The 13,492-nt window shown below is 43.6% G+C and overlaps 1 long non-coding RNA gene across 1 annotated transcript; it reads right to left on the bottom strand.

The window, feature by feature from the left end:
• Nucleotides 1-12,603: 12,603 nt before the first annotated feature.
• On the bottom strand, nt 12,604-13,208 carry LOC308282532. Its single transcript, XR_013961897.1, has 3 exons — nt 13,141-13,208; nt 12,863-12,988; nt 12,604-12,702 (listed from the first exon to the last, which is right to left on the bottom strand). It is a non-coding gene; the product is annotated as an uncharacterized lncRNA (long non-coding RNA).
• Between the last annotated feature and the right edge of the window lie 284 nt (nt 13,209-13,492).

Here is a 13,492-nt window from a genome sequence, read left to right as displayed (position 1 = left end):
TCCTCCCTTCTCTTGTCTTCAGACATCAGGCGTTTCACTAAAAAATAGATAGATAGATGCCTTTATTATCCCATGGGGAGTCTTTTTACAGAGACAAAGAAGAAAGACTGTCATGGATTCTAGAAACCTCCTCTAGATATTCAGTCGCCACCGATTGTTTTCAGCTCTGCATTTCTGTTGACCATCTTACCAGTAGGGGGCACTGTGTGGCTGCCATTCCTGATCTTGCGCTCATTATCGTCGCTTAGCTTCCAGCGCCCTTCTTCATTCGTTTCGTTACGTTCACCGCAGTTGGCCTCGATCTCCAGATAAAGTTCCTGGAGATGACGTTCCTCGAGGCGGGCAGAGAACCTCGGTGCAGTTTGGTCCTTCCCGGTGCTCCTCTTAATCTTGTTCCACAGTGAACTGATGTGTACTTTACTAATCAGGTGTTCAAAAACACCTGGTTCAGTGCCTTGCTTAAGGGCGCCGTATTTACAGAGCTCACAGTAAGAGACAGTTAATGGATTCTTATGGACCACCACGATAGACTCTGCCCTGCAGATGTCCTCCAGGTTGTCTCTGTTCTTGGCGAGGTACAGGCTCCTCAACGACTTGCTCTGAATCAGCAGCACGTTGTGCTTCCTGCCCCTTAAGTGATCATCTAACTCTGCAGCATTCACAGTGTTCACTCTGATGTCACAGAGTTTACAGTGGTAGCCTATGAACTTGCCATTGCTGTAAAATATCTCAGGATAGTCCTCCTCTTCAGCAGTGGGCACTGTGTGGCCATCTTTGCGAATGTCAGGTGACTCCTAGGAACAGAAAACACACATCAAGCTGATTAACAGTTGTGCAAACTTGTGTAGCATGCTGCAAACTGGAGCTATGGCTGGCTCTTCTAGTGCCAACATTTTTAACACTGGTTTCATGTGCCAAAAACGTATTTTACATCTTTTTATTAATGTGGTTATAAAACAACAGCGACAGTACAAAACAGACAACATCCAAGACATACACATGCGCTGTAAATTGTGTGTTGGCAATGAATGTGGAGCGTGTGCATCCGCGTGCTTGATGTGTTTGTGTGGTATCTGGAGGGCTAAAAAGTCAGCATGCAGACATGAATGATACAGCAGCGTGCACACGCACACACGCACGCACACACTCTTGGTGTGAGTAGGCTATTGTAACTTTAGGACTACTACTAAGATACTGCTTAGTAGGCTACTGCGCTACGCGATGCAAGTCAAGAGTTTAGTACAACTTGCCACAAAAGCCGTGCTACTACGGGTATATTTTTATGTTAAGGTTGGCCCAGCATGCCATTTAAACAGTCCACTTGATATTATACATTTTGGCCTTGTTTTCCCCACACCGGGCACTTTTTGGGTAAATGATCCAGTATGGTACAGTATCAAACATTCAAACCAATAGGAACTGGTACTAGCCAGTGGTTGGCACACTAGTTTGGAATCAGCAATTGGCAATATCAATTGGGTTCAATGACGAAGTATGACAGTAGCTGTGTTTACTTTACATTGTTTACAAGGACACTTTTAAACAAGATAAAAATAAACCAGATTAAAATTCACCTAAATAACCCTGATCAAGCCCAACCCGATTTAAATTCGAATCGGGTGCAGAGGGGTGGTCTACACTTTTCACAAATCAAAACCTGATCAAACACCGATCGGATTGATCTCACCACATGTCAACACTTGATCCACAACCTTCAATCAGGTTTATGTTAATCAGATTCGAAGAAAGGTGTCCATGTAAACGCAGCTAGTGAGAAGAATGTCAATGACAAAGTGGACAACAACATATCTGACAACTGCAGAGGAAAACACAAAACAAATAGAAGACTTACATTCAAAGTAGGCACTCACTCACCTTAGACTCTGCAGAGTAATCACATATCATGGAGGGAGTGGGTGACCTCTTGGTGTCGTCACGTGGTTTAGAGAGAGAGGACCATGGAGCAGGACACCTGGATGAGGACGAGTAGTCACTCTGTGTTTCAGATGAAGGGCTACGGTTGTGACTGTCCCTTCTGTAGTCTGGGTCTGGAAGACGAGATCTGGGAGGCAGGAGACATTCTGCAGTAGGTAACCGTTTGCTCTTGTGAAATTCGCCACTTCGTGCCATCTGTCTTTTTCTTTGTTCTCTTCTTTTTTCATTTTTTTTCCTTCTTTCAGCGTCTGAGAGGCTTTCATCAGATAGACGCTCTCGCATGAAGGCCTCTCTGCTGCTGACACCAGGGGCTGGACTTGAATCACCGTAGTCAATGCATTTCACTGCAGTCTGTGCAACGCTGCGGAGACTGGACACTTCCGGGTATCGCAGACGTCCTGAGCTTCTCTGGGAGCAGGAAGGAGGCGGCAGTGTTTCATGGGCGGTGTGTGTGGCACTCTGAGAATATGAGGAGGAGGAGGAGGCTGCAACGTTCTGGTCATTAGATTTCCTGCTCAACATGTCCTGAATGATGTATGGTAGTTTATCGGGTGTTATCTGATCTTCAGGGTACTGACTAAGAACCTCGAGATCCTGGCTGGAGAGCCCAAAGCTAGCTAAGATACTCCCTGCCCTTTCTCTGACACCCTGTCCATCCACACCTCCACTATGAGAGCCCCTAATCTGAGGGGAAGGTGGTTCATGCATCCAAGCCTGCATATCCATTGCAGAGTGGCTGCTCTGGGGCTGTTGGGTCACAGTGGAGGGAGGACTGGAGAACGTTTGGCCAGGGTGTTGGTAGTTTGACCAATCCAGCACCACACGCTCCAACACCGAGGAGGAAGCTGCAATTTTCTGGTCATTTGATTTCCTGCTCAACATGTCCTGAATGATGTATGGTAGTTTATCGGGTGTTATCTGATCTTCAGGGTACTGACTAAGAACCTCGAGATCCTGGCTGGAGAGCCCAAAGCTAGCTAAGATACTCCCTGCCCTTTCTCTGACACCCTGTCCATCCCCACCTCCACTATGAGAGCCCCTAGTCTGAGGGGAAGGTGGTTCATGCATCCAAGCCTGCATATCCATTGCAGAGTTGCTGCTCTGGGGCTGTTGGGTCACAGTGGAGGGAGGACTGGAGAATGTTTGGCCAGGGTGTTGGTAGTTTGACCAATCTAGCACCACACGCTCCAACACCACACGCTGGTGGCCTGGTTGGCTCTCAGGGAGAGGCTGCGGGAATGAGCTAAAGCTCCCAAATCCGGACCCTTTTATACGTTCCAAATCCATGCCTACATTCATGTTCATGGACTCCATGTCGGTGTCCCTGGAGCCCTTGATAGGAGGAGACTGGAAGTGACTGTGCTGCTGCTGCTGTTGTTGATGTGCTTGCTCTTGGTGATTAAAAGGACCAGGCCTGTCAGAGAAAGGTTGTGGCGGCTCCTCCTGCTGGCTGTGGTGGTGATACATTGTGCTGGAATGATACTGTGATGTCCTGCAGTTTGTTGTAATGTTCAACCCCACCCCTTGCACCCACCTGCTGAATACTAAGATTCAGAGTAGTGAGGTGAGGAGGGTGAGCTGCACCTCAGCTTCAATCTGGACCAACTGCAGAGCTGCCACTGCAGCAGCACCAGCTGCAGGTCCAAAGAGGCAATGAGCCTCTCTGGTGGTGGTGGCAAATGTTCTGCTGCTCTGGTCCAAATAGAGGGGTTGAACAAGACTGTCTGATAGCACAGCAAATCTGGAAGATGGAAAACAGAAATATATTAAATGGTGTAAAAGCGTCTCCTTTTCAGTTTGAGATCAAGTCTTTGTCTGTACACCACTCCACTAAAAGTTGTCACAGTCTTATAGACCGTTTGTCAGCCTTCTGATTGGTCCCTGAGACTCCCTGACTGGCCAACCAGAAAAAAACATTCACTTTTTGCTATCGGGGGTGGAGTTTGTGCAGTGGAGAATGTTGCTTCAGCCTTTCAAAAACTGTCCGCAGTGCGCGACACGGAGATCGGCCGGTACGGTGATAGCGACGGCAAGCGTCAAGCGATCTCGCTCATCATAACGAATAAGCTTCAACAAACTAGTTCACATGTACCTTATCAATGGTCTAAGAGTCACGATTGGGTACATATAATTTAAATGGGCAGAATTACGAAAAGCCAGCCTATTATGTGAGGAGAAACATTCTCTCTGTCCTCTTCCTAGTACCCAAGATGCAATGCGCTTCTCTTTCTATCTCTTATCCAGAGGATTAAACTAATTAAAACATTTATTTTTCGGGGGAAAACTACTGTTTTGCTATGTAATTACTGTACCTTTTTCTTCCCTTTTTATTAATATCACGTAGATGTGTTTTTTGTGGTACTTTATATAGCTGTAATGAGGCTATGAAGGGAAAAAAAATCGCATCCACTACCACTATAAAAGAATCTGCAAAGAGGATTCTGTCCCACTGGGATTAAACAAATTAAAACATATATTTTCGGGTAAATCCCCTGTTTTGCAATGTAACTACTGTACCTTTGTCTTCCCTTTTTATTAATATCACCTAGGTGTTTTTCCTTTGGTACTTTATATAGCTGTAATGAGGCTATGAAGGGAAAAAAGAATCCCATCCACTTCCACTATAAAAACAATCTGCCCAGGGTTAATGTCCCATCATAGTAACAGGGCAGAATGGGGCGGGATTTGCAAAAGGGTTTATTGTGTCTGCCTGTGGACACATTACATAACAGCCATTAGGCTACATCACAGAATAAATGCAGTGAGCTTTGAGATCTCCCCTGTATCAGATGGATCAACCATGATCTTTCTTCCAGGACGGGAAAGCATAGCAATGTTATGCAACAGTGAATCAATTAGAAGCACTTTCATCTCCAGGTAGCCTAAATGGGCTTAACTGAGAAAAAAAGAACACACTACACTGCACGCACGCACGCACGCACGCACGCACGCACGCACGCACGCACGCACGCACGCACGCACGCACGCACGCACACACACACACACACACACACACACACACGCACACACACACACACACACACACACACACACACACACACACACACACCTTGGCCCCACCGTGAGGACCAGAGACAATATACGGTGGAGACCAGAGACTTTTACGGTGCTTCCAAAGCACAACTTGGTAGCGTACATTGAAGATCACATACTGTATATATACAGCATGAAACCTTGCTTAAGACGCCTAAGCAAGGGCCAAAAGCGACTTCATTTTAATCCAAGTTTGACAACCAAATTCATATCAAAATGATATTAGATTGTTATCAGTCATTTTAATTGATGTTTGATGGATTGCATATCAAATTGATAATTGATATTAGATCGTTATCAGTCAATTTAATTGTAGTTTGATGGATTGGGATGACATTGTTGAGTTCTGTGTGTGGTGCCTATTTACAGATTAAATACTAGTGTGGCTTTACTGTGGAGTTAATAATTAACTGCTTATGTTTTAATATGTTTGGTGTAATCAAATCACCAGTGATTCCCATGGCTCATGAACATTATGATACACTTTCAGTGTCACTTTAAATGTAATCCTTAAAAATATTCAATACAAATTATGTCATATGTAATTACGCTATATTAGACGAGCCAATCCTTCCTCCATCTTCCAGACCATTTCCCCTGACCTATTCCCTTTCATTACTATCATCATCAACTCATCAGTAACTAACATCAAGTCTGCTGCACCCATCTCTCCATCTATCTTCACAAGCCAGTCACCCTGCTCTCAAAAGACCAACCCTTGAACCAGTGGTTCTCAACCAGTGGTCCGGGGTCCACCAGTGGTCCTAGCTCTGGTCCTACCTTAATCGGACTTTTTCACCATTTATCAGACGTTTTAATCCACGGGGTATCCACGGGGTATCCTGTTTCCGTGCACTTTGATGTACGCATGCGCCGATATCTGTCGCCTCGAATATTATATTCCACTCACGGGAATCGAACCCAAGCCGTGGGTTTGTTGCATCCGTGCTCTACTGACTGAGCTAATGAACAGATGATGTGACTCCTTTTTTGTGCATTTATCTTTGACGTGGATAGTGCTGGAGACGTGCAGTGGGGTAGACGTGGATAGTGAGGGACTGAATATTTACTATTCTGTCCATAACGGCATATATCTCGGTAACGCGGCTGAGTGGGATTGGTCGCCGTTCCCACCGGGTCATCGGTGCCCAATACCGCGCCGCTCCGTCGGGGTCTGTGGCGTGGAGCGTTACACCGGGGAACAGAGAATCCATGGCATCTAGTTCGATGCTGGAATTCAGCTCAGTTTTTGTTATTGTGTACCTCTGAGGTTGACCACTAGATGTCGACATTTCACTACTAATCAAGCCACTGTTTCATTGTTTTGATCAACCATCCACTGTGAGATACGGGGATACCCAGAATTGAGTATCCGAGATACCAGACCATTCAAACACTTGAAAACACTTGATAATTTCTCATTCAATGCACTGAAATCATTCGAAACAGGTGGATTGTTGGCAGTTTCCCAGCTAATGAGTATAAGAAAGAATATGGCCACAACAGATATCTTTTTAAACTGACCTGAGGGTACTTAAACTAAAGAGATATTTAGAGGTGCACTAATGCCCCATTCATTGATTGACACCTAGGTGGATAGGCCAAGGTGTGGCACACTGTGTACACACACACACACACACACACACACACACAGACACACAGTAAGGATGAAGAGTTGGCATCAGAATTAGCCCTGAATACAAATGACCGTCATGTATTCAGGGCTAGCATCAGAATGTACTTAAAGTAGTTAAAGTACCAAAAGTACAACATATTTGAAAATACCAGATCTACAACGCGGCATCACGACGCGTTGTGATCTTGTAGATCGGCTATTTTCAAATAGCCTTGGTATAAAATATGGATACAGTGTTTAATGCATGTTTTACAATATTATAATGTATATCTGCAAAGTAACTAGTCACTAAAGTTCTCAAATTCATTGGGTGAGTTTTCTGCGGTCCTAGGGGGAGTTTTCCAAACCCCAGGGTGACATTTCTGTACCTTGGGGTGAGATGTCTCTAAAGCCCCTATCATAGTTTGCACTAATAATAAAGGCAACGTTGTCTACTTATTTATTCACCACAGACATGAACTGTGATTCCTCAACCTCTCTAGTATTATAAAACAACACAGATAAGTAGGTTTACCTTTAATCTCGTATTGTTGTGGAACTCCGTGGAGGTTTTTCTTGAATGTTTACACACCGGTTTACACACTTAATGCTCCTCCATGCAGCTTCCGGGTATCTGTTCAACGTGAAGCTACGCTGTAGGCGTGTAGCGCAGGCGGACTAATCAACAGCAGAGCAGCAGAGTGAGTGAATGAGAGAGAGAGAGAGAGAGAGAGAGAGAGAGAGAGAGAGAGAGAGAGAGAGAGAGAGAGTGTGTGTGTGTGTGTGTGTGTGGGGGTGTGTGTGTGTGTAAGGCGCCGCACAGACATCTGCGTCACGCATCATCATCTTATCGTCTGAGAATGGCCACTGGGGGCGCCGTACTAATGCATTCTCAATGCAAGGTTGTTTGGTGTTTTGTCGTTTCCGTGTCTCTTCAAAAGCGTACAGGCTGCGGTTGAGCTAGAGACATGGCTACGACAAAAAAACAAACAACCTTCCATTGACAATGCATTAGTACGGCGCTCCCAGTGGCCATTCTCAGACGATAAGATGATGATGCGTGACGCACATGTGTGAGCGCGGCCTAAGAGAGAATAGGCCTGCATGATCAAATCTAAAACAGAGCAATCAAGTAGCCTTCCTTTAAACAGACAAAAAGTTGAAACAGATTAAATAAAAATGCCCTTTAAACAAACAACTGACATACGTCTCTATTTCCCCCCACCGTATTTTAATTTACTGCATTTTATATATATATATATATATATATATATATATATATATATATATATATATATATATTAGGGTGACCAGACGTCCCGTTTTACCCGGGACAGTCCCGTTTTCAAGCTACGTGTCCCGGTGTCCCGACAAATATCTCTAAAACACTAATATGTCCCGGTTTTCAACATTCACTACAAAATTGTCCCGGTTTTCGCCAGAATTAAAATAATAGTAGCTGTTTTCAGTGGTTGCATAGACATTTATCATGTTCTTTTCATGAAAACATGTTCACCTAACCAATCAGAAAAGGAACAAATTCATTGCGTGTCTGAATTCAACACTAAGCCTGTTTGTCAATCACTTTCTGCCTGTTTGCAACCATGTGGTGCGTGTGTGCGCGTGCACGAACGTTAGAGAATGGGCACGCGCGTGCCGGTAACGTGCGCATTGCTTTTAGGGTCCCAGTTTTAGGCAACAGTGTTTTGCGTCCCGGTTTGAGTGGCTGAAAATATGGTCACCCTAATATATATATATAACATTGATATACTTAATTGACGTATATTAGAAGTTTGCATAGGGAAAGGTACAGCTCATGACAGTACAGTACAACTAAAAGGAAACTAAGGTAAGCCTTGGATTATTTACATTGACATCCTTTTCTTTAACTCATAACATTGAATGACAGACAGAACACAGTAGGCCTACTATGCAGTAGATCTCATCAGATCAAATCTGAATATCTAAACGATAGAGACCGTTATAAAACACTCAGCTCACGAATATAAAAGAAAAAATGTCACACATTGTTTTCTGCTGTGTTGCTTTTTGGTGTGTAGACTGTATACAGTACACTGTATATCTTTATAGAGCTATCTTAAGAGCACAAAGAGAAATAGCTTCCATTTTATACAGTGGGGGATTCACTTCATGTCAGGCATTTCCAAATGTTTGACATGGCACTGGGTTAATCTGAAGAGTAACGCACACACGGAGTGCATCTCTCCATTACGACATGTCTCCTTTCTGACAGACACTAACCCTATCTCTTACCCTAACCTTAACCTCTATGGAAGTGTTGCCACTCCGACAATAAGAAGTCACTGTCGGAATGGCGACATGTCGGAGTGGAGAGCGCCCCCGCACACAAAATCCTAAAAATTCCAATCAGTTATAAATTATTACACCAGAACCCATAAGTCTTTGAGAAGACTAAATAGAACATTTATTTATATGTTTCTTTAAAACAACTTTAACATAAGCTGTTTTGAATTCATGACTAATCAAAGAAAACTAATCACAAAAGAAAACCAAAAATAAAAGATCACCCAGCAAGAGAATGTGGAAGGTTGATGGGAGACACATTGACTGTAATTCAGGTTCCTATTCAATTAATCTTCAGCTAGAGGTCTTCCTGCTCTGGAGATATTTCTGTAAAAGAACAAACAAAAACAAGAATCAAACATCAAATAGACCAAATTACTTCACTGGCTTCAACATCTATGTTCAAAAGGTTCCCACAATGTCCAGCAGAGGGCAGCAGCCTGCAGTTCTTTGAAGTTGTACATCTTGAAGGACCATCATTTCAGAAAGAAATAGGGAGTGGCAAAACAAGTTACCAATGCCCCATTTATAAAATAGCAGAAATAGTGGATCTAAAAGCTCTCAACGCATCACCAGGCGATGCGTTGAGAGCTTGTAGATCATCTACTTTCACTATTTTGTTTGGAGGTGAAAAGAGAAAACGTTTGAAAATGATTGCCTCCAATGACATACGCAACATAGGGATGAAAGTGTTTTATACATTAAAGGTTGCAAAAGGCTCATCTACTGTAAATTATAGCACGTCACATGTAGATGGACGGGCATCGATTGATGAAATCAGAGTAATCTGCAAAAACAATTCAGAGTTGGGGGCAATATGCATACAACTTAAGTTTAAACTGTTTTTGTTTCTTATTGCTTTCATTCATACTGTTTGTAGATGGATTTCTATAACTTTGGGGTGATATTCATTCAGGGATATGCAACACAGTTGTGCCTATTAGGGCACCAAATAGGCCAACTTGTTTTGTGGCATATGAACATTTAATTTGAGCAAAGGAGGAGCAAGTCCACAGCGGGCACTTAAGTGAGACGAAACAAACACTACATTTAATGGTCACACACATCTAGCCTATGTGTGCCAGATTTAAACGTCTTTTAAGCCTCTGAGAAAGCCACCCTGGCTTGTGAAGAATCATGACAATAAACACTATTATTTGAATGCAACGATTAATTAGAAAGCTGAGAAAAAGGGCAGGTACAACACTGTGTACATAATTTTTGTCAAAACTAGAACTAGAGTGATTGCCTACATACTCCAGGGGTTCTACAGGAGCATATATAACCATTTTACAACCACAAGCCTACTGATAAGTGTTCATTGAATTGTTACGATTGTATGGCTGATAATGAAATCCCCTATGGGGTAAATGAATGGGCAGTTTACTTCCGATGCTCTATAGCCTGGCGGGCCATCCCACATACTGCGTTCACTCACTCATTCCTTCCCCAGTATGAGGTCTGGAGTGGACTTCAGCTTATAGGCAGCGAGTATGAGACATTGGCCCCGATAATTTTCTGATCGGGGCCAATCAGTGACTGTGTTTCAACTGCTGTCCGCAAAACAAGTGAAAAGCTTCCCCTGATTGATCCATGTGTAGATGGTGACGTAGGTGCTTTCTGCAGCATTTTCAAAACAACATGGCTGCCCTCGATGCAACAAGTGTAACAGTTAACGCTGAAACAATAAAACAAGCAATAAGTGAAGTTATTTCAGAGTTGGAATCAATTACAACAATTAAAAAGGAACAGGAGTATGCGCTAGCAGAGCTCATCGGACGAAAACACGTCTTTGTTTGCCGTTCCTCCGACTGGCTGCACTTTGAGAGACAGATGTTTTGCTACGCTGATTGGTTAGAGGAGTCTGTCTGTCAAGGCAAGTACTCCCGCCGACTTTTCAAGCTGCCTATTCACCATATTCCTGGCCCTCTCTATAGAGACACACAAGCGCCTACAAATTTACGCCCACAATTGAAACAGCGGCCCCACTTCGGGTAAGGGAGAACGGTGAACTGCAAGCCAGCCCATAGAATGTCATTGCAATTCAGCTGTGGTTAGCCTAATATTAAAATTATCCTACACGAACTGAAGACTATATTGATTTAAATAAAAATGTGTTTTCAAATGTATGGCCTGACCCTGATAACATATCTTCTTGTTTGCTAAATACATGATGTGAGTCACGTTTAATTTGCCACTTGAATGGGTTACCCATAATGTTAACAGAGAAGAGGGGAAACGGCAGACAGAAAACCTGACGCTTTTCAGTGACATCACTGTCTTTACTGCTGTGCGTTCATGAGCGCCGACTTTGAAGATCCCGACCTTTTCAACTACAGAGTGAATTCTCCAGGTTAGTATTAATCCAAATATAACCTGCAAGACTCTGTTTTGAATTAGCGAGATGCGATCATTTTCCAAAAATAAACAGCCTAATTATACATGAGAGACAAGCGTATCTGGGTATTGAAAACCTCAAGGGATGCGTCCATGACGTGTGTACCATGCGACCACCTAAACTTAAGATTTCCAATGCTAGGACTTTTGACTCACAGATGAAGTATATTAAAGTATATTGTAGGCAGTGTATCAAGATGACAGATATGACACTTTAAAAAGGCAAAATTAAACTCATGGGACACTTTGTTAGAACACAAAAAAAAATCGCTATTGCCTCAGTAGTCAACCACTGAAATTATGATATTTCACAATTCCTCTCATTGGGATTGCATTGGGAGCTGCAGTTCACCGTTCATCCTTACCCGAAGTGGGGTCGCTATCACAATAGGGCGGCCATATTTGTAGGCGCCCGTGTGTCTCTATGGAGGCTCCCAATTTCTTTTACAGAGGGCGCTAGAGAGTTTTTCCTTGTTTGCTGCTTCAAAAAACATCTTTTCACTTCCTCCCAAGTAAGGAAGTGACATGGAATTGTCTGTTGCCAGATTTTGCCAAATAAATAACAGAAGCAACTAGGCTATACTACTTTACATTGCAATTGAAAATAGCAGATCAGCAAGCTCACAATGTGTCACTTTGCGAATTTGCAACACATTGTGAGCTTGTATATTTGCTATTTAAAAAATATTTTTGAAACATTTCAACAACATTTCAACAACATAAATCTCTGTGGAGGTCCCTAGCACCACATATTTTCAGATGGGGGTCTGCGACTGTGGACACATATGTTAATCTGGGGTCCTTGATATGAAAAGATTTGGGAACCACTGGTTTAAAACATATTAGAAAGTAAGCCCAATAAGCAACTATACCATTTTTTTAAAGACACAAATTGCTTATTATAAGCAGACATGGCAACCCAGGTACATTCAGTGCCCAGAACGCCAACTACTGACACTTTAATGCAAGGACAACAGGAAACCAAATGATGTTTTTCAGGCCAGCTTTTTCAGCCTCCGCCTCTTTCAGGATATGAACAGGAAGCCGGGGGCGGGGCCAGGAATATGGTGAATAGGCCAAATGCCAGACCTCATACTGGGGAAGGAATGAGTGAGTGAAGGCAGTATACTTCTGATTTACCTACCTACCTTATGTAGAGCCACTACCCACCCCATCCCTACTTGTGCAACAGCATCATTCATGGTGTGCATGTTGCTCCTATACCTGCAGGTTGGTGTTGTGTTCCACGCTTTTGCAGTGGTTCTTCTGCAAGAGTGGTACCAGTGGTGTAGCCTCCTGTTCTACACTGAAGAAGCTGTTGCACACTTGACAGAAGAAGCCTGATTTGGGAACCAGGAACTCCATACCTGCAGGGGCTGCACGCACGCACAGAGAGAGAGAGAGAGAGAGAGAGAGAGAGAGAGAGAGAGAGAGAGAGAGAGAGAGAGAGAGAGAGAGAGAGAGAGAGACAGACAATATCAAGCTATGACCATCTAAGTGAGCTCTTACTAGCTAATGGCATGGAGAGAATCTCACCATCATCAGCACTTTTAGGGTCAAAGGGAGGAGGAGGGTTGTCAGCAGCAGTGACTGCTTGTGTCTTCTGTTTCTTCTGCATAGGGTCTTCCTCCCTTCTCTTGTCTTCAGACATCAGGCGTTTCACTAAATAGATAGATAGATGCCTTTATTATCCCATGGGGAGTTTTTTTACAGAGACAAAGAAGAAAGAATGTCATGGATTCTAGAAAACTCCTCTAGATATTCACTGTCGCCACCGATTGTGTTCTGCTCTGCATTTCCGTAGACCATCTTACCAGTAGGGGGCACTGTGTGGCTGCCATTCCTGATCTTGCGCTCATTATCGTCTCTCAGCTTCCAGCGCCCTTCTTCATTCGTTTCGTTACGTTCACCGCAGTTGGCCTCGATCTCCAGATAAAGTTCCTGGAGATGAAGTTCCTGGAGGTGGGCAGAGAACCTCTGTGCTTTCCTGGCAGTTCCGTCCTTCCCGATGCTACTCGTCATCTTGTTCCACAGTGAAGTGACGTGTTGCCGCCCAATCAAGTGTTCGTGAACACCTTGTTTGGTGTATCGTTCAGGGAAGACAAAGTTACACAGCTCACAGTGAGAGACGGTTAATGGATTCGTATCGACCACCACGATAGACTC

This window comes from Nannobrachium achirus (assembly GCF_963921795.1).
Source record: "Nannobrachium achirus genome assembly, chromosome: 3".
Lineage (NCBI taxonomy): Eukaryota > Metazoa > Chordata > Actinopteri > Myctophiformes > Myctophidae > Nannobrachium > Nannobrachium achirus.
Note: the sequence above shows the minus strand (reverse complement) of the source record. Positions and strands in the feature narration are given on the sequence as shown.